This window comes from Lissotriton helveticus, chromosome 5_1, assembly GCF_964261635.1.
Source record: "Lissotriton helveticus chromosome 5_1, aLisHel1.1, whole genome shotgun sequence".
In the NCBI taxonomy this organism is placed as follows: Eukaryota; Metazoa; Chordata; class Amphibia; order Caudata; family Salamandridae; genus Lissotriton; species Lissotriton helveticus.
This window is the reverse complement of record NC_136065.1, coordinates 1,530,403,655-1,530,423,535: the sequence shown is the minus strand read 5'-3', so window position 1 is coordinate 1,530,423,535 and position 19,881 is coordinate 1,530,403,655.

Sequence of the window (19,881 nt, the reverse complement as noted above, 5' to 3'; positions counted from 1 at the left end):
GAAGGGTACCATTGGAAAGGGGAGATTCTCCCCTTTCCAATGATGCGTCACCCATCTTTCTACGTGCCGAGATAGCCCCCTGAGCACATACAAAGCGAAACTGAAATGAGCCTTAAGGCTCATTTCAGTTTCGGATTCTGTGAAATAACGTCAGCGCAATGTGTACGCTGATCGTCATTTCACAGAAACAGGGGGGGCCTCAGGAGCTGGGGAAGCTCTACCCCAGCTCCCGAGGCTTAGGCAGAGAAAAAGAAATCCCTCTGGTGCCTGCACCAGAGGGATTTCGTGCCCCTGTCCTCATGATGGAATGGTTAAGTCATGAGCACAGGAGCACCGATGCTCCTGACGGAACCATTCTGTCATGAGCATCAAAGGGTTTGCATATGGGCCTGTTTTCCACTCTAAACAATAGATACAATGAAGAGTCCCTCAAGCATGGAATTGATAAGTGGAGCAAGCTGTGTGTATGTGGAGGGGTGGGGGGTCACCACTGTGCCACATAATTACATGACACATGATTACACTCTACTCAATGCAACATAAATACACTCCAGATAATACCACTCAGTGCCACATAATTATATGCTACATAATTACACTGCACTCAATGCAACATACACCTTAAAAAATACCACTCAGTGCCACATAATTACATGCCACATAATTACACTCTACTGAATGCAATATACACTCCACATAATACCACTCAGTGCCACATACCTACACACCACATACTTACACTTTACTCAATGCAACATAAATACACTCCACATAATACAACTCAGTGCCATGTAATAACACGCCACATAATTACACTCTACTCAATGCAATATAAGTACACTCCACATAATATCACTCAATACCACATCATTCTACACCACGTAATTACACTCTACTCAATGCAACATAAATACACTCCACATAATAACACTGTGCCACATAATTACATGCTACATAATTACACTCTACTCAATGCAACATACATACACTCCACATAATACAACTCAGTACCACATAATTACACATCACATAATTACAGTCTATTCAATGCAACATAAACACACTCCACAGAATAACACTGTGCCACATAATTACACAACACATAATTACACTCTACTAAATGCAACATAAATACACTCCACATAATACCACTCATTGTCACATAATTACACGCCACATAATTACACTCTACTCAATGCAACATAAATACACTCCATATACTACCACTCGGTGCCAAATAATAACACGCCACATATTTACACTCTACTCAATGCAACATAAATACACTCTACATAATACCCCTGTGCCACATAATACCACTGTGCCACATAATTACACTCTACTCAATGCAACATAAATACACTCCACAAAATACCACAAAGTGCAACATAGTTACATGCCACATCATTACACTCTACTCAATGCAACATAAAACACTCCACATAATACTATTCAGTGCCACATAATTACTCTACTCAATGCAACATACAAACACTCCACATAATACCACTCAGTGCCACATAATTACATGCCACATAATTATACTCTACTCAATGCAACATAAATACACTCCACATAATACCGCCCAGTGCCACGTAATAACACGCCACATGAATACACTCTACTCAATGGAACATAAATACACTCCACATAATACCACTCAGTGCCAAATAATTGCACGCTACATAATTGCACTCTACTCAATGCAACATAAATACACTCCACATAAATGCACTGTATTCCACATACCACCAATCAACATAAATGCACTCCACATCTTGACACAATTTCACTCAACACCACAGATCCAGGCCACCAAATTAAACTCCAAACATTTACAATACACCACATAATTACACACCAAACAACATATCTCAACTCCACAATCCATAACGTACCTCCAATCCACAACATACCTCCAATCCACACCGTATAGTGGCACCACCTGAGCACCAAACATCACTCACCACCACCATTTTGCATCAGTGCACCACCTAAGCATCACCTAAGCATCCCCTAAACATCACCTAAGCATCACGTCAGTCTGCCCTCAGAATCTGGCATCTGTTGATTCTCCCCTAGTGTCCATCCGCTGCTCGTGTTCTAATTAAATTACTGTTTCACAACCTCCACTCCCTATTTATGTCCCGCTACCCCATTTTTATAACAAACAAGCATGACAACAGGCAGGAAGAACTTGCCAGCAGTGCAAGTACAAAACAACTAGTAGAAATTGTTAATGTTAAAATCTTTTTTTAATCAGGCTGTTCAGTTGTATATAATGTCGTCTTGGTTTGTATAAACTAAAATGCTTAACACTTTTTATTATAACTTTTCAACATGATGCACAGCAGCTACAATGCTCTACAACAGAGCCAAAAGTTCTGGCTAAACACATAAAGTCCCAAAGGCGAGACCTATTGGCTATGCCAATGCTTTTTAATATGGGTCGGACAGTTTAAATGGGAACATATATGTCGGTATAAGAGACATAATTTCACCCGAACTAGGTAACCATAACTAAGAGATTGTACAACCATTGAGCAGTAGTACTCACAGATGCTGCCAGTGCTAGATGTAGAACCGGCCGATGAAGCATACACATAAGGTAGGTGAGAGTTTGTCTTCCTAGATGAGTAAATTAATGTATGGTAATTCCATAAGAAGTTTGACTGTTTCTTCCAAAAGTTGTGTACTTCTTGTAGGTTTATGTACATTTACAGAGAACATGTAACCGTCATTTAACTCCTCTCACTCCATCTTTGGTGTATTAGCTATGTGTGCTTTACCTGTCCTGTCTTTGGGGGCATATTTTGTGATGTTCCTTCTGCTGCTATCACCAGTCTTCTACTTATTCTTTATGTTAGAGAAGGTTTCATTGCTGCTGTCCAGGTTTATTCTTTTTTATGTGTTGTGAAGCTAGATTTTAAACGTTCCACTACACAAGATTCACATTCCCAATGCTTGTTTTAACAAATTATGTGAATGAAAGCGTTTAGCCTCAACAAATATGTGACTAGTGTTTACTTTTGGTTTTGTGTTTAAAATGAGCAGTTTTTGAAATGGCCTAGACAAAGTTGTCTAATTTCAAATCATAGTTGGCATGTACTTCCACGTCATGTATAACACAACAATACTTTGCAAGCTGGAGTTGTGAGCCTAAAATCAAGTGTTAGAAGCAAAACTATAAGCCCTACAATGCAACATTCTGTTGGCTGAAAAAGCAAGAAATTTGCAGACTTGTGAAATGAAAACAATATTCAGTTCCTTACTTTCTGCCTTGTTTTTATTGTAAGCAATCATGGGTTAAACAGCCCAATGGGTGAGAAGGCAGACATAGCCTTTCAACTGCAAATGCGTAGGTGAGGTGCAGCAACTGGACCTGTCTTAAGAGACACTAAGAAAGGAAAAACAAAATGCTGGTATCCCTCTTTCTGAGCTCAGCACTAGAGGTTGGTGAGATTTAGGGAAAGTGCCTGCAACACCTCTGCGTCTAGTGGATAACTTCCCTTTATCACTTCACAGGACACTTTGTGTGTGTGGAAGATGCAATGCAAGCGAGACACATTGTGTGCAAGTAGAGACATTGGAAGATGTTTGCTGGGGAATTGGGTTGCATTTTCGGGGTTGTAATCTAAATCCCCCCCCTCTAAATCAGGCCAATTTAAAAAAGAAATCGCCCAGGTTTTGATTTCTTCGATTGTAATTACTCTTCATAATGTATTTGAGCAATCATTCCCTTTACGACCTCCTGGAGTACGCTTTGATCACTCTCTAGCTCAGCTTTTGAGAGCCAAGCTCAGAAGCACAATACCTCTTGCATCCAACTGAAATGAAATAGTCAAGATTGGAAACACCAATGGTACATTCCAGCATCTTTTTATGCACACTATCCAGTATCCACACACTGCCACAGGACCTGATCTAGTGGGCATTGTTTAGCCATGGAAATAGGTGTCTTGACCTCTAATTTCAGCTTTACAACTTAACCTAAACATGCTGGAAATAAGCACTGCATTCTAAAGCTGGGCAGAGCCTAGACCATAGTGGCATTTTCCTGTTAAGGGAATCACTGCCACTACAATTGTATACTATTTGTAAATATGGAACCAAGAGACATGCCTTTTCGGTTTCACCTGCACAACGCTTGCAAAATCCAATGGAAAAAAAGCTTTAAACTGTTATGTGTCCCAGTTAGGCCAAGTAGGAAACATTGCCATTTTTACATGTACACAATTTTTTTTTCTAAAGTTGCCTTCACTTTTTCACATCAACTTTTGACACACAGTTGCATTTGTGACACTTTGGTTAGTTTCCTGGGAACACTGACCTTGCTTATGATGGAGCAAGGATTCGCACATAATGCGACTTGCTTGTATTCAAGAACCTCGAATAACAGTATTAAAATGTGACCAACATGTTTGTCCTACTAAACTTACATTTTCCCCTACATACCGGGTGTCCGAGAGAAGCTTGCTTATGTGTTTACTAATGCTAATACGCTTGCATCTAAAATGGCCGCTGCTACGCGGGAATTTGGACTGCGAATGCGTCGGTCATACCCATGTGATGTGACGTATTCGTTGTCTTGGTGGGAAACTGTTCACATCTGCGCATTAGATATAAGATGGCTGCTTTGTGTTCTCACATGCGAGAAGCTTGCACTGCTGCGTTTGCTAAGCTGTCCGTTCTGCTAAATCCTAATGCTATCGTTTATTATAAAGTAATGGGTATAGAGTAGAGATTCATGGTATACAGTGTATTAATTTATTCTGTGTTCTAAAACAGTTTCCTTTCTTTTACTTTTCATGTATCGCAATCTTTGGGCCTGGGAGGTGCTATTTACTCCATTTTGAAAATCCTTTCTGCCCATGACAGTCCACAGCAAGAGGATGAACTCTGTGTTATTGAACTCAAGCCAGAAGGCAGACAGAGCCAAGATGTGCCTGGGAACTCACGTCTGACCCCACTAAGAAGAAGTCAAAAGACTACAATGTATTTGTCAATAGACTATTCATTGTTATATGGAATGAAGAGATCATGAGAACCTGAATTCAATGGGCGGGAACATTAATTTGAATAGGAGACGGCGAAATTCTAAAATATTAGGTGGTGTGATGACCTGTCCTCTTCCTTTGTCCAATCGAAATTGGGGATTCTTACACTTGCAACATTTGGGGGGTGGTACACTGACCTGGAAAATAGTATAACTAGCGTAGGTTTAGCTAGAGAAATTGTCCGACTTGTCCGAATAGCTGACCTGTCACTGACCCAACGCACTCAATAGCTGATCGAGAACAGAGGTGCTGCGAAGCACTCTGTCAGAAGACTCCCTGACCCAATTGGGGTTCTGGGACCTGAAGTGCTGGTGAAGCACTTTGCTGGGGAAATCGATAACCCAATCAGGGTTTTGACTGATAGCTGCAGAGAGGGTGAAGCGCAGGCGTTGCAACTGAACTGCAGGTGCTGGTCTCAACTTTCGGTGGTCCGGTTCTGATCCAAATCTGGTCTTTCCTGTTCTGATTCTGACCTGCACTTGCTGGCCTACTGGCGTTTGCAACTTTCGGGGTTTCGGTCTTTAACTGACCCGTGGCCAGGGTTGGTCTTCACACCGTTCTAGGTAAATATAAATCTGTGTGGGTAACACTTAGTATATTTCCGTCATTTTCTTACCCTCCCTGAATCTTGCTAAAGTCATAGTTGCATATGTTCCTTTTTTCCCCCCTCCTTTGTTATAAATAACAAATCGTGATTCTTGCTATTTTAGCATGATCCATTTTCTCCCTCCTTTAGAATTGAAGATAAAGAACTGTTCATGAAAATATAGATGTTCCTTTTCTTTACCCTCCCTTTGAAGAAGCTAAAGTGGTTTATTCTGAATTATTAGCATGGTCCATTTTCTTACCTTCCCTATAGCTACATGGTTAAATCAGTTTCGTCATTACAATTTGTGTTCCCTCTTTTTCCCACCCTTTTGAAGAGATTAAACTGTGATTATAGCATGTCCCTTATTTTTCCCATCCTTTAGAAGATATCATTTCGAATCTGATTTCTATAAGCTCATTTCAGTATGTTCCCTGTTCTACCTCCCCTTTAGAATTCTAAATGGTTAGCATAATATATCTATTGCATAGTTATACACTTTTCATGATTCTGGTTATTGATAGCTTGCTTGCTGTAAACCCTTGGCTTATGACTTTTGATGAAGATTAAATAAAGGTTTTCATACTTCTCGAGTCTGTGGTTTTTATATGAGTGCATATTATTGTATTGCTACCATACCCATTATGCTAAACTCCATGATCCCATAGGTCCACGGATAACAGTGACGAGGAGTGTAAGTCAAGGGTATAGGACCCAGGAAGTATAATATCTGATAGTCAGTGCCCAGGTTACCTGATCTGAGAAATTGTGATTAATGTGTATATGGCCCTAGGTGAGTATGTTGGTAAAATTATAGACGGATGACCTGCGCGCTCTATCAGTATATTTTCTGGTAGCAGAGGCATGGTTAGGGATTAGTTAAGATGGTAGGTGGGCAATTTGCTGCTAAAAGTACAAATCAAATTGCTGCTAAACAAAAGTATTGATCGATCAAATGTAAAATGTTCATTCAAATATGAAATGTTTTGAAATTTTACTGATTTTATGCTGTATTGATTTATGTATTAACCAAACCCATTTGTGACTGTTATATGTTTGTCTGGAATCCCTGGGGGCAGAAAAGCGGGTGGTAAAGGGAAGCCACATCGTAGTGAGGTCAGTGGCTCGAGGAAGTTAGTGCATGGTTAGGCAGAACCGGAAGCACTATTTAGGGTTTTCTGTATGAATGTATGAATAAATGATAGCAAAGAGTTCTATTGTGATATCACCTACTAAGGGTCACACGGAAGGAGTAGCAGGTTTGTCTGAGCTTGATTGATAGCAAAGGGGTTCGCTAGTGAAACTTTGGCCTTAGTATATATCCCAGAGTGGATGAGTCCGGAGGAGTAGCAGGTACTCTAATGCTTGTGTGAAGGGTAGGCAGAAGAGATCTATCCGCAGTGTATGAAAAGTAAACGGAAGGGATTTACTTGCAGTGAAATCAATCTTTCCTTTCTAGTCACTCGAGTACAGTGGCAAATGTTTAAATGGTGTAGATTGAACAAAGCACTTGCACTTTAAATTAAAGAATTGAATTTTACATTACCTTGTGAAGGAGGGAGTCAGTTGCGGAACTGCGCTGACGTCTCTCAGTGCCGCACTGGTATTGGCTGAGACAGCGGGCGTCTAGCTGAGATAGCATTATAAAGGAGGGGTGAGCACAGGAGCGTGAGAACTCGTCTCACGAGAAAGGCCTTGCAATCATTGGTTGAAATGATTTGAAACCGCATTGTTGGTTGGTTGCAGGAAAATAAAAGACGCGCTAGTATTAGAAGTGATTTGTAAACAAAATCAAGTGATCTTGAATATTGTGAAAATATATGTGGCAATTATATAGTCCAGAAACTCGACCTGATCCGAGATATTTAGGGTTTGCTAGGGAGCAGATGATAAGTGGCAGACCAAGCAATATGTATGGAAGTAAAAGAAAATTGTCACTCGTAGACAGGGTTAAGAATTATTTAAAAAAAGATAAGCCCATTAAAACTAGAGAAGGAGTCATCATTCCACCACCAAACACTCCCGCATCATTTATGATGTTTGATAGAGGCTACCACTCTTGTGTGTGGTTGGAGAATTGGGTGGAATATACTAAAGATGATGGAATTTTAGAATTTCCCATAGAAGGCACATTCAATGGAAGAATTCTGTTCAACCTGAGGACTCGGATGAATGATTTACATCCCAAACCTAGATTAACGAAATATGAGGCTTTAGAGGAATGGGAAATATAGGCTTTTGAGAGAGGCAGGCCCAGAATTGACAAAGGGATAAGTACATTTTATCCAAAGGCACAAAAAGAATCCAGAGATAAAAAAATGAAACAGTGGAGACAGAACATGTTAGTGGAAGGGCTATACCCTGTACTAACATTAGGAGAACCCACGGGAGGTAAGAGGACTGAGAAAACAAAACATTTAATGACCAGTGGTGATTCAGACGATGATTATTTGGAGGATTTATTAATGAAGAATCCACCCCCTTATAATGAGGAACCCAGAACAGTAAATCCACAAAACCCATTTTTAAAACCTACTTATACTAAAGGACCAAGTATGGTAAATCCAAGTGCCCCAGGTTTAAACCCACCCTTGATTCCACAAATAATACACAAAACTTCCATTGAAAAAGTACTACAGGACAGAGAACGAGAGGCTTTAATCAAACAAAGAAGTGAGCTGATTCAGAAAATTTCCCAATTAAACACAAGTCCTGAAGCTTTAACAATCCCAGTAACTATTGGCCCAGTTGTTCCTTTGTACGGGGATAAACAAGCTAGTCCAAAAGCTCCAGTTATAACTACATCAGTAGTGCAGCCGAGAAAAGAGCCCTTGGTAATAGATGACCAGGCAAGCGAATGTGAGTCTGTAATTTCTTTAATGGACTTACCAATACGGGAACCAGAAGGTAGTTCAATGAGAAAGAACACTCCTTTAAATTCAAGAGAAGTCCAGATAGAGACATCTTCTGGTACGAGAAGTACCACGGTAGTGACCCCTGAAGAAATAGACAGATGGACCCGAGAAATAGAGAGGCCCAAAACCCAGCCAAAGCCATTAGATATATATAAGCTAAGAATCGAATTGGAGGAATTGATGGCTGGGAATGTGGGATTGGACAGACTGAACACTCTTAGTGAAGATGAATTATTATTCATTTGCAAAAGTATTACCCGGAATACAAGAGTGTACCATGAAAAATTAATGGACACCGCAGCTAGCATGGGAATAGACATTGGTAAATCTAAAGTGTTGCAAAAGCCATACCGAGCAGAATTCTCTGACAAAGATTTAGAAAACATGAACGTGTCAGGAAGAAAGGTACAGATAAGAGAATTACTAAACCTATTACAAAAATGGGGAGACTTAGAAAAGTGGAAAGCCAGGTGGGCTAAGAAAAAAGAAGAGGCTCGCTCGAAACAAATGACTTCTGAATATGTCCTACAAGAAGCAGAAAAAGTGGAAAAATGATATCCTATGCGAGAAGTGCCAGGTGGAGGTTATGTACACGTGCCATGGTCCCGACAGGATATTGTATCCTTTACAAATGACTTCCCAAAATTGCGCGAAAAACCTGTAGACTGGTACAGGCAGGTCGAAAGATTTGTGAAAGTTTCCAAATGCCTTCTGAAAGATCTGGACGTATTTTTTGACATTGTAGATAGAACCACTCAGAACTGAGATGAAACTGTTCATTCATGCTATGAACGTCTGTTACAGATGTTCAAGATGTACAGTGGACTGGACAATATCGAAATGAAAGACATGACCCATTTCATTTATCGATTCGTATTAGGGTTAAGGCCTGAGATCTCGCAGTGGATCAAAGACAATAAAATCTGTTGGCAGGCCAAGCCAATTGACGAGGTCCTTAAATATGCTAAGTACTGTGAAGATGAGCTAGAAAATAAATGAAAGGAGTTGAAAGAGAAGGTCATGTGGGCACAGGTAAAATTAGCAGAGCACCAAGAACAGCAGCTAAGCAAAATAACTAGTAACCAGAATCGGGGCCCAGGAAATGGGGGAAAGCCGAGGGGGAAAATGAGTAGAGAGGAGGCAAAGAAGAAATTTCCCTGCCACGGGTGCGGAAAGTTGGGACACTGGAAGGACGAGTGTAAGGCTGTGCAAAATGGTAATGTGCAAATTAATGATTTAAATCCACAGACGCACAATGAGGTGCCACGGAAGACCCAGCGGCAGGTAAAGCATAATCAGTTGCCTCATGCACCTATGCCAAATTATAGGAGCAAAGCACAACAGAAACCACAAACTGGGAAGGAAGGGAGAATAAAGATACAGCAACTTCACAATTTCTGTTGAACAACACCTCCCTCTGTGACAAACCTTACTGACGGTGCCTGAGGGGGGAGGACGAGGAGTGCGTGCTTGGCGCCTCCTTGCCGGTGGACCAGTCAGGGCCATACATTGAAGGAAAGGTAGAAGGAAATGATGTCACCTTTCTGTTGGACACTGGTGCTACGCCGTCTATTGTGAGAACAGTGGACGTTCCAAACCTACCCCTCTCGAGAGAAGCAATCCAAGTAGTGGGTGTTTCTAATAAACAGATTAGTACACCAGTTACAGAGCCCATGGAAGTCAGAATAGGTAATTTTAAAGAAATGCATAGATTTGTTGTCTGTGATTCAAGTCCTGTGAACTTATTAGGACGAGATTTGTTGTGCAAAATGAATTGTACCATCTTTTGCACTCCAAATGGCGTTGAAATTCAAACCCCATACGAAGACGGAATGTATAAATTAATGTTAGCAAAACAGGAGACAGAAACTAAAAGGCTGACCATACAAGACTTGCCAGATGAACTCCAACAGACAGTGAAACCGGAGGTATAGGATTTTACTGGAAAAGATGTAGGATTAATGGCAAATGTTAACCCAATTAAAATAGCCATAAAAGAAGATGCAGTTTACCCAAATACTCGACAGTATAAAATGAGTGCAGAAGTAAAAGCAGGGGTTGCTATAGAAGTAAAACGTTTGCTTGAAGCAGGAAGTTTGCAGGAAGTGTTGAGCAGTCCTTGTAATTCTCCCATAATTGGCATAAAGAAACCGAGTGGTAAGTACAGGGTCGTACAAGACCTCTGCAAGGTTTATAAAATTGTTGTTCCTTGCTGTCCAGTTGTGCCAAATCCTGCAGTGATTTTATACCAAATACCGTGGAATGCTGGATGGTTTACAGTCATTGACCTGTGTCATGCATTCTTTTCGATTCCATTACATCCAGACAGCAAATTTATTTTTTCATTTGAATTCAACAGTCATATCTACGTCTGGAATCGTGTTCCTCAGGGGTACACAGAGAGTCCCTCAATTTTTAATCAAATTCTGAAAAAATGCCTTGAATCTTTGATATTGCCCGGAAAGTGAGTGCTGGTGCAATACATAGACGACCTCTTGGTGGCGTCTAAAAGACGGAAAGACTGTGTTGTTGACACCATTGCATTACTGAACCATTTAGGTGAAGGAGGACATAAAGTGTCACCAGAGAAATTACAGTTCTGTACTTCATCAGTGAAATATCTGGGGCACCAGATAGAAAGGGGTGTCAGGAAAGTTACCTCAGAGAGAATTAGAATAATTCAAAACATGGAGTTGCCCAACACTCAGAAAGAAATCAGAATGTTTCTTGGTGTTGTAGGATACTGCAGGCAGTGGATTGTGGGATTTGCAGTCCTAGCAAGACCTCTGAAAAAGATGACAAAGAAAGGAGCTAAGGACCCAGTGGAGTGTGATGACGAAAGCATGACTGCTTTTGTAAAATTACGAGAGTGTCTGTGCACAGCTCCTGCACTAGGAATACCTGACTATTCGAAAGAGTTTGTATTGTTTTGTGACACACGAGACAATTGTGCACTTTCAGTCCTGACCCAAATTCATGGCTTAACAAGACGTCCAGTGGCATTTTTTTCTTCCACATTGGACCCAGTTGCAGCTGCATTACCTGGATGCCTGAAAGCAGTAGCTGCAACATGCATGAGTCTTGAGCAGAGTGAATCCATCATTATGGGACATCCCGTAACAGTGTATGTTCCACATGCAGTTGTAATTTTGCTGACAAGAACGAAAACACAGTATCTCACACCTAGTCGGCTTACTAAGTACAAGAGAATCCTTGTAGGTGCAGGGAACATAACCATAGCTAGATGTAATATCTTGAATCCAGCTACCCTACTACCAAATTCACTCTCAGCAGAAGTAAAGGGAGAAGTTGAACATGATTGCATTGATCTGACCGAGTATAATCACGCCCAGACATAAAAGAAGAGCCCTTAACTAATGCAGAATATGAGCTGTTTGTAGATGGCTATTGTATGAGACATGAGGAAGGAGCGCTGCTTACTCAGTGTGTACTTTGGGAGGTCCAGTTGAAGCATCCTATTTTCCTGGAGTCAAGTCTGCACACATAGCTGAATTGGTTGCATTGGCAAGTGCCTGTAAATTTGGAAAGAACTGGAAAGTAACCATATATACTGACAGACAATATGGTTACAGAGTTGTGCATGACTATGGCCAATTATGGATGCAAAGGTACTCCCATTAGAAATGGAAATTATGTACAAGATTTACTGGAAGCAATCCAGTTACTACAATAATTGGCTGTGGTCAAGTGTGCTGCTCTCAAATCTGGCAATGACAAAGTGACAGCAGGTCATCGATATGCTGACCAGTTAGCCCAACATTGTGCAAGATACAAAATGGCTATTGATAAAAAGGTTGGGGTAAACGGAAACAGCTGCCAACTTATGATGCTAGAAGGAATAAACAGGTGGGAAGAAGTGAGAGACTTATAGGACAGAGCAGAGCCAAAAGAGAAGGAAAATTGGAAGAAATTTGGTTGTCAGAGAAGGGTTGAAGATGGTGTCATTGTTTACCTTGATGGTATGCCTGTGTTACCAGACTGTCTGCTTGCTCCTATGGCTAGGTTGATACATGGAGACACACATTTGGGAAGAGATGCTATGATACGCATATTTAGACAAAATTCAGAAACATAGCAGAGGCCCTCTGCCAGAGGTGTCTGGTTTGTCAACAATTTAACCCAGGAAAGAAAACAGTAGTATTGCCAGGGAAAATTGGAAAGGCAGAGGGCCCTTTTATACGATTACAACTTGATTTTATTCAATTACCCCTTTGTCGAGGAATGAAGTACATACTTGTCATTGTCTGCCTGTGTTCAAAATGGGTGGAAGCCTACCCCACACGCAGGAATGATAGTATCACTGTAGCTAAACTGTTACTTAGGGAATTTCCATAGTGAAATAATAAATCAAATTTGCGCAGCATTCAAAATTACACAAAAACTGCACTGTGCATATCGCCCAGAGGCTTCTGGAGTGGTAGAACAATTGAATGGCACAATCAAATCAAGATTGTGAAAAATGTGTGAATCAACTCAAATGGAATGGCCAGATGCTTTGCCCCTTGTTTTGATGGGACTTAGAAGTATATCATACCGGTACACAGGCTTGAGTCCCCATGAGATACTGATGGGAAGAGCAATGCAGCAAGCATGGGTGCCAGGATACAAACTGATAAGCATTTCTGATGATTTGGTGCTAGAATATTGCAAAGAACTGGCTGACCAAGTGCGTTCTATCCCTCACCAGGTTGGGGAAGACGCTGTCGCCAGACCAGCAACTCCAGCACATGACCTGAACCCACGTGATTGGGTAGTGATAAAGAAACATACTCGGAAAACTTGCTTTGCACCAAGGTGGGGAAAACCACGACAAGTAATTCTGGTTACCACCACAGCTGTGAAATGTGCAGGAGTGCCACACTGGATCCATGCCAGTCACACGAAGAAAGTGACTGAACCTGAGGTAACTGAGGCTGAAGGTTGTGCAGCTGAAGGGTCTCGAGAACTTGATCCAGAAGTAGCTGGAGAAGAACAACCGAGCTCCAGTCAAGATGATTGGGTCCCAGTAATCGACTTGACTATAGATCCTGTGAGAACAAGAAGACAAACCTATTCAGACAGACAGTGGAAAAGTGAGGACGAGAAAGGTGTAGAGGGAAATACTCAGATCATCGAAATCCAAATCTAAACTGATACTGAGGAGGACCATATAGGGAAAGAGCAGGCAATCGACACACCACCGAGAACACCTGAGCCAGAAGAGGGAAGGATAGAAATTAGGGCAGAGGTTCAAGCAAAAGAAAATCAACAGTTCGAAGAGCTTGAACAGGACCAGATAGTAATAGACAATTGTGTTCAGGAAGAAGAAGACGAAACAAAATAAAGCCAAATCCAGCATATACCTGAACAAGGCCAATTTAGTTACCAGGCGGAAGAAACTGACATAAGACCTGGACCTAGTCAGTTAGGGAGAAAAACAGAAGACGATCTTGAAACCATGTGCCACAACTGCATGAAAATAAAAGAGCATTCGAAGAGGGCCAAGACACAGTGCCAGTTTAAAGACTCAGGAAAGGAGACAAGTTGCCTAGATTTGTCAAAAGACTGAGACTGCGACTAAAGACAATCAACGAAGAACTTGAGCAGGTGAATGAAGTCTCAAGTCAAGCTGACCCGTCTGTGATACAAACCAGAAGAAGGAGTCCCCGAATAAAAAGACTAAATAATAAATATAAAAGCCCTGAATGGACTTATCTTGTTTTGGAAGATTTTGAAAACCTGGAAATAAGTGACGAAAGTGATGAAGAATTGATTACTGACCAGACTGATGAAGAAGTGAGACCGACTTGAAATCCACACAGGGTAAAAAAAGCTGTGTAAAGTTACAAAGAGGGGTTAAATCTCCTTTAAAGTCAAAATGGCTGATCCTTCTGTTAATGGAAGACCGAAACGAGGTTGTTTAAAAACATGTTGTAAAATATGTTTATGTAGTGTAGCAATAGTACTTTTACTTTGGATAGGACTAACAATAGGTATTCCTTATATGATGAGTAAAGACACAAACCTGTACCCTACTATTCAATTGCCACAAGACACTGAAGAGCTACAAACTAGAGATACACCACAAAGAGTAGATATACAAGAGAGAGAACTTAGCCTTAGACAAACAAAAGTAGATTTAGAAGCACCAGATGAGGAAGGACTACATTATAATAGAATTAAAAACAGAACTCATTTAAACGTATTTGCAAACCTGTTAGTACATTATGTAGAAGCAATGGAAATAGAAGACTGTTATGTCTGTATGAAGCTGCCTACTTTGGTAGCTGAGGGTGTGACGTACCACCATCTGCCACTAACCTATGGAATTTCATGTAGTGTTTTAGCTAGTTTATTTTACAAAAGAGGACCATTACAATTTTATTATTCTAACCTAGATGTGATATTTTCTGAACTCCCTGTACGTAGAAACCTGAACCCTGTACATACAACTAGAGATGTAGCACGTTACATGAGTGAATATTTTCTAACTGTAGGTAAAATAAATATAGATGACGCACACAAGAATAATTTGACCTGTTTATTAGTAGAAATAGAGAAAATGTTTCAGAACATGGTAGAGAAAAGAAGAGAGAGTTTCCAAAAGAAAGCGAATGGCAAGAATCAGAAAACTCCTAAATGGGCTGAAAGCATAGGGAGCACTTCAAATTGTGGGGCTAGTGCTGCTATGTTGCTGGATTTCGAAAAGGAAGGGAAACTTTGTCTTCACAGAGAAAGAACCAGTTATTATAACAATATATTCATTGGTTCCATTGAGTGCGAACACAATTACAAGGTAATTGGGGGTTGGGGTTTCAAAGATGGGTCAGAGCCTGTGTTTCCTGGAATTTATTATATATGTTTGAACAAGGCTTATTTCAAACTGCCCGACCATTGGTATGAGAGCTGTTATTTTGGTATTGTCTTCCTGAAGATATACCATGTGGGTAAAATCACTGGAAGCAATGAAAGAACTAATGAATTAGTACGTAGTAAAAGAGAAAGTGCTGGTGGAATAGTAGGTGATATTTTCCGTGCATTGATACCTACAGTGGGAGTGGCTCTGAATACACACAGAATCTGCAAATTGTCAACAATAGTGGATCGGTTATCAACTGACACTGCTGGAGGATTCCTGATGGTCAATACCGAATTGGTTGCGATCAGATCAATGGTTTTGCAAAATCGACTTGACACGTTATTGGCAAAAGAGGGCGGAGTCTGCAGAATGTTGAAAGCGCAACATTGTTGCACTGACATACCAGACAAGAGTGTGGAAATTAAAGGGTATGTGAGAAATATTACGAATTTGGAAAAAGAGCTTAAACCACTGGAGGTTGACGGTGCATGGAAGAGACTTACTGATGGTCTCTCCACCGTAGGTAGTTGGTTTTCTAATTTAGGCAAAAGTCTTATGAGCAAAATACTGATGCCAATAGCGGGAATACGTTTACTTGTATTCAGAATAATAATTTGCTGCAAATGTAGAAAAAAATAAAAATAAATATTCTGTGAATAGGCGAGGAGTGAAAAGGAATATTGAAGAGCTTGAATTAGAAGAATTGAATAACCAGATTTATAAATAGATGAAAAATTCTCATCCTAATAAAAAGGCTGATAAAAAGCAAATTAGAAAGTTTGAAGAGATTGAAATGGGTGAAATGTGAGAAGTTGGCATCTGGTTCCATTAATTGTGATGATATAAAATATCATCAAAGATGGGATTGATGGAGCAAGGATTCGCACATAAAACGACTTGCTTGTATTCAAGAACCTTGAATAACAGTATTAAAATGTGACCAACATGTTTGCCCTACTAAACGTACATTTTCCCCTACATACCGAGTGTCCGAGAGAAGCTTGCTTATGTGTTTACTAATACTAATACGCTTGCATCTAAAATGGTCGCTGCTACGCGGGAATTTGGACTGCGCATGCGTCGGTCATACCCATGTGACGTATTCGTTGTCTTGGTGGGAAACTGTTCGCATCTGTGCATTAGAATTAAGATGGCTGCTTTGTGTTCTCACATGCGAGAAGCTTGCACTGCTGCTTTTGCGAAGCTGTCTGTCTGCTAAATCCTAATGCTATAGTTTATTATAAAGTAATGGGTTTAGAGTAGAGATTCATGGTATACAGTGTATTTATTTATTCTGTGTTATAAAACTGTTTCCTTTTACTTTTCATGTATCGTAATCTTTGAGCCTGGGAGGTACTATTTACTCCATTTTGAAAATCCTTTCTGCGCATGACAGTCCACAGCAAGAGGATGAACTCTGTGTTATTGAACTCAAGCCAGATGGCAGACAGAGCCAAGATGTGCCTGGGAACTCACGTCTGACCCCACTAAGAAGTCGTCAAAAGACTACAATGTATTTGTCAATAGACTATTCATTGTTATATGGAATGAAGAGATCATGAGAACCTGAATTCAATGGGCGGGAACATTAATTTGAATAGGAGACGGCGAAATTCTAAAATATTAGGTGGTGTCCCTTGTCCAATCAAAATTGGGGATTCTAACACTTGCAACATTTGGGGGGTGGTACACTGACCTGGAAAATAGTATAACTAGAGTAGGTTTAGCTAGAGAAATTGTCCGACTTGTCCGAATAGCTGACCTGTCACTGACCCAACGCACTCAATAGCTGATCGAGAACAGAGGTGCTGCGAAGCACTCTGTCAGAAGACTCGCTGACCCAATTGGGGTTCTGGGACCTGAAGTGCTGGCGAAGCACTTTGATGGGGAAATCGACAACCCAATCGGGGATTTGACTGATAGCTGCAGAGAGGGAGTAGCGCAGGATTTGCAACTGAACTGCGGGTGCTGGTCTCAACTTTCGGTGGTCCGGTTCTGATCCAAATCTGGTCTTTCCTGTCCTGATTCTGACCTGCACTTGCTGGCCTACTGGTGTTTGCAACTTTCGGGGTTTCTGATTCTAACTGACCTGTGGCCAGGGTTGGTCTTCACACTGTTCTAGGTAAATATAAATCTGTGTGGGTAACACTTAGTATATTTGCGTCATTTTCTTACCCTCCCTGAATCTTGCTAAAGTCATAGTTGTATATGTTCCTTTTTTCCCCCCTCCTTTGTGATAAATACTAAATCGTGATTTGTCCATTTTCTTACCTTCTCAATAGCTACATGGTTAAATCAGTTTCATCATTACAATTTGTGTTCCCTCTTTTTCCCACCCTTTTGAAGAGATTAAACTGTGATTATAGCATGTCCCTTATTTTTCCCATCCTTTAGAAGTTATCATTTAAAATCTGATTTCTATAAGCTCATTTCAGTATGTTCCCAGTTCTTAACTCCCCTTTGGAATTCTAAATGGTTAGCATAATATATCTTTTGCATAGTTATACACTTTTTATGATTCTGGGTATTGATAGCTTGCTTTCTGTAAACCTTTGGCTTATGACTTTTGATGAAGATTAGATAAAGATTTTCAAACTTCTCGAGTCTGTGGTTTTTATATGAGTGCATATTATTGTATTGCTACCATACCCATTATGCTAAACTCCCTGATCCCATAGGCCCATGGATACCAGTGACCGGGAGTATAAGTCAAGGGTATAGGACCTAGGAAGTACAATATCTGATAGTCAGTGCCCAGGTTACCTGATCTGAGAAATTGTGATTAATGTGTATATGGCCCTAGGTGAGTATTTTGGTAAAATTATAGACGGCTGACCTGCGCGCTCTATCACTTACATGGATAAACTTCACAAGTGTAAGACTGTGGCGCAGCCACTCATCTGAAGTTCAGGTTGTCTGCAGGAGCGATGAACTTTCCTTTCTCCTCCTAGAACACCTCTCGGCACTACTGAACTCACTACAGGAGTCCCAGCAAGTGTCCCAAAGGGGAACGTGAATGGGACTAGAAAAAGAGAAAACACTGCTACTCCACACAGCCTGGTACTGCCCGGCACCCTTGAGGGGATCTGTGTGCAGAGTAGGGTCACTTTCTTGAGGACTTGCGTTTCTCTCTAAAATAAGGAATGCAATGGATGAGTACAGAGACATGTCTGAGCCCCCCAGGCACACTCAACACAGAACATTCATAATAAGCAAGTCATGTTAATCACCTGGTTCTCAAGAGGAGCTGAGATACTCTCTTAGCCTTTGTCTTTAGGTTGCAGGGGAATAAAATCCAAATGATAGTTCTCTAAGAACAATGCTGCCAAAAGGAGTCACTGGTTATGATTATGTGTCATCATCATCAGCCAGGTAAAAGAATGGCACAGAGACACGTTGTTCCATCTGCACAAACCCCCTTAAACAATTATTCACATCTAGGATCAATCCCAAAGGTCTACATAGGCCAGTGTCCATACAATATAGGAATCAAAGGGATAACAGGATGCTTCCATAGGCAAAGCGCAGTATCAAGTTCACAATATACGTCTTCATAGCACAGTTCCATGAAAAGAGTGTAGAAACAAAACTCTCGGAAACCGGTAATGAGTTTAAACATAAAATGCCCCCAAGCGCTAAGCGTAAAACAAATATGAAATGAGATCAAACATAAAATGACCCCAAGCTCTAAGCGCTAAACAAAGATGTAAATGTCATAATCTCAAATCAGAAATCACTAGTGCTAAATACCAGATGTCCAATTCACATGGCAAATATGCAAGGATGAGCCTTCTGATACCAACAGAAAACGTCAATGTCACACAGCGTTTCACTTTCACATGCAGCTTTAAAGTGCGCTGCACTAGCTGTCAGATGCTTGCTGTAGTCCCGGACCGGCGCATGCCTCTGTCCGACAGTGAAGGAGGAAATCCTGATGCAGTGATAAAAGCAGTCTCCAGCCGAAACAGGAACCAGGAGCTAATCCAAGTATCGACAGCTGCGAGGCTTGGCCCTTTATCGCCAATTCAGTTGCACCACTATCACTTCCCCTGACCTCTGTAACAACATGGCCAATTTCTTCACCAACAAGATCCTGAAAATCTACGACTCCTTTCCCAAAGGCCCGCAGCCAGTTGCTATCTTTGATCCTACTAGGCCTTCTCTCTCCTCTTTTCCCGCGCTTGAGCGAGAGAGTTTCCTAAAAATCTGTAAAAAGATTAAATCAGGCTCTCCGGCAGATCCCCTTAAACCGGATACCTTCTGCGAAGCCCATGAATCTATCACTGAGCACATCCGAGAAATCATCAATCGGTCCCTTCTGACCGCTAAAGTTCCCTCCAAGTGGAAGCAGGCCTGGGTTTCTCCCATTCTGAAAAAACCCACTCTAGACCCCTCGCTTCCTGAGAACTTTAGACCTATCTCCCTGCTCCCCTGGCCTGCCAAAATCATCGAGGCACACGTCAA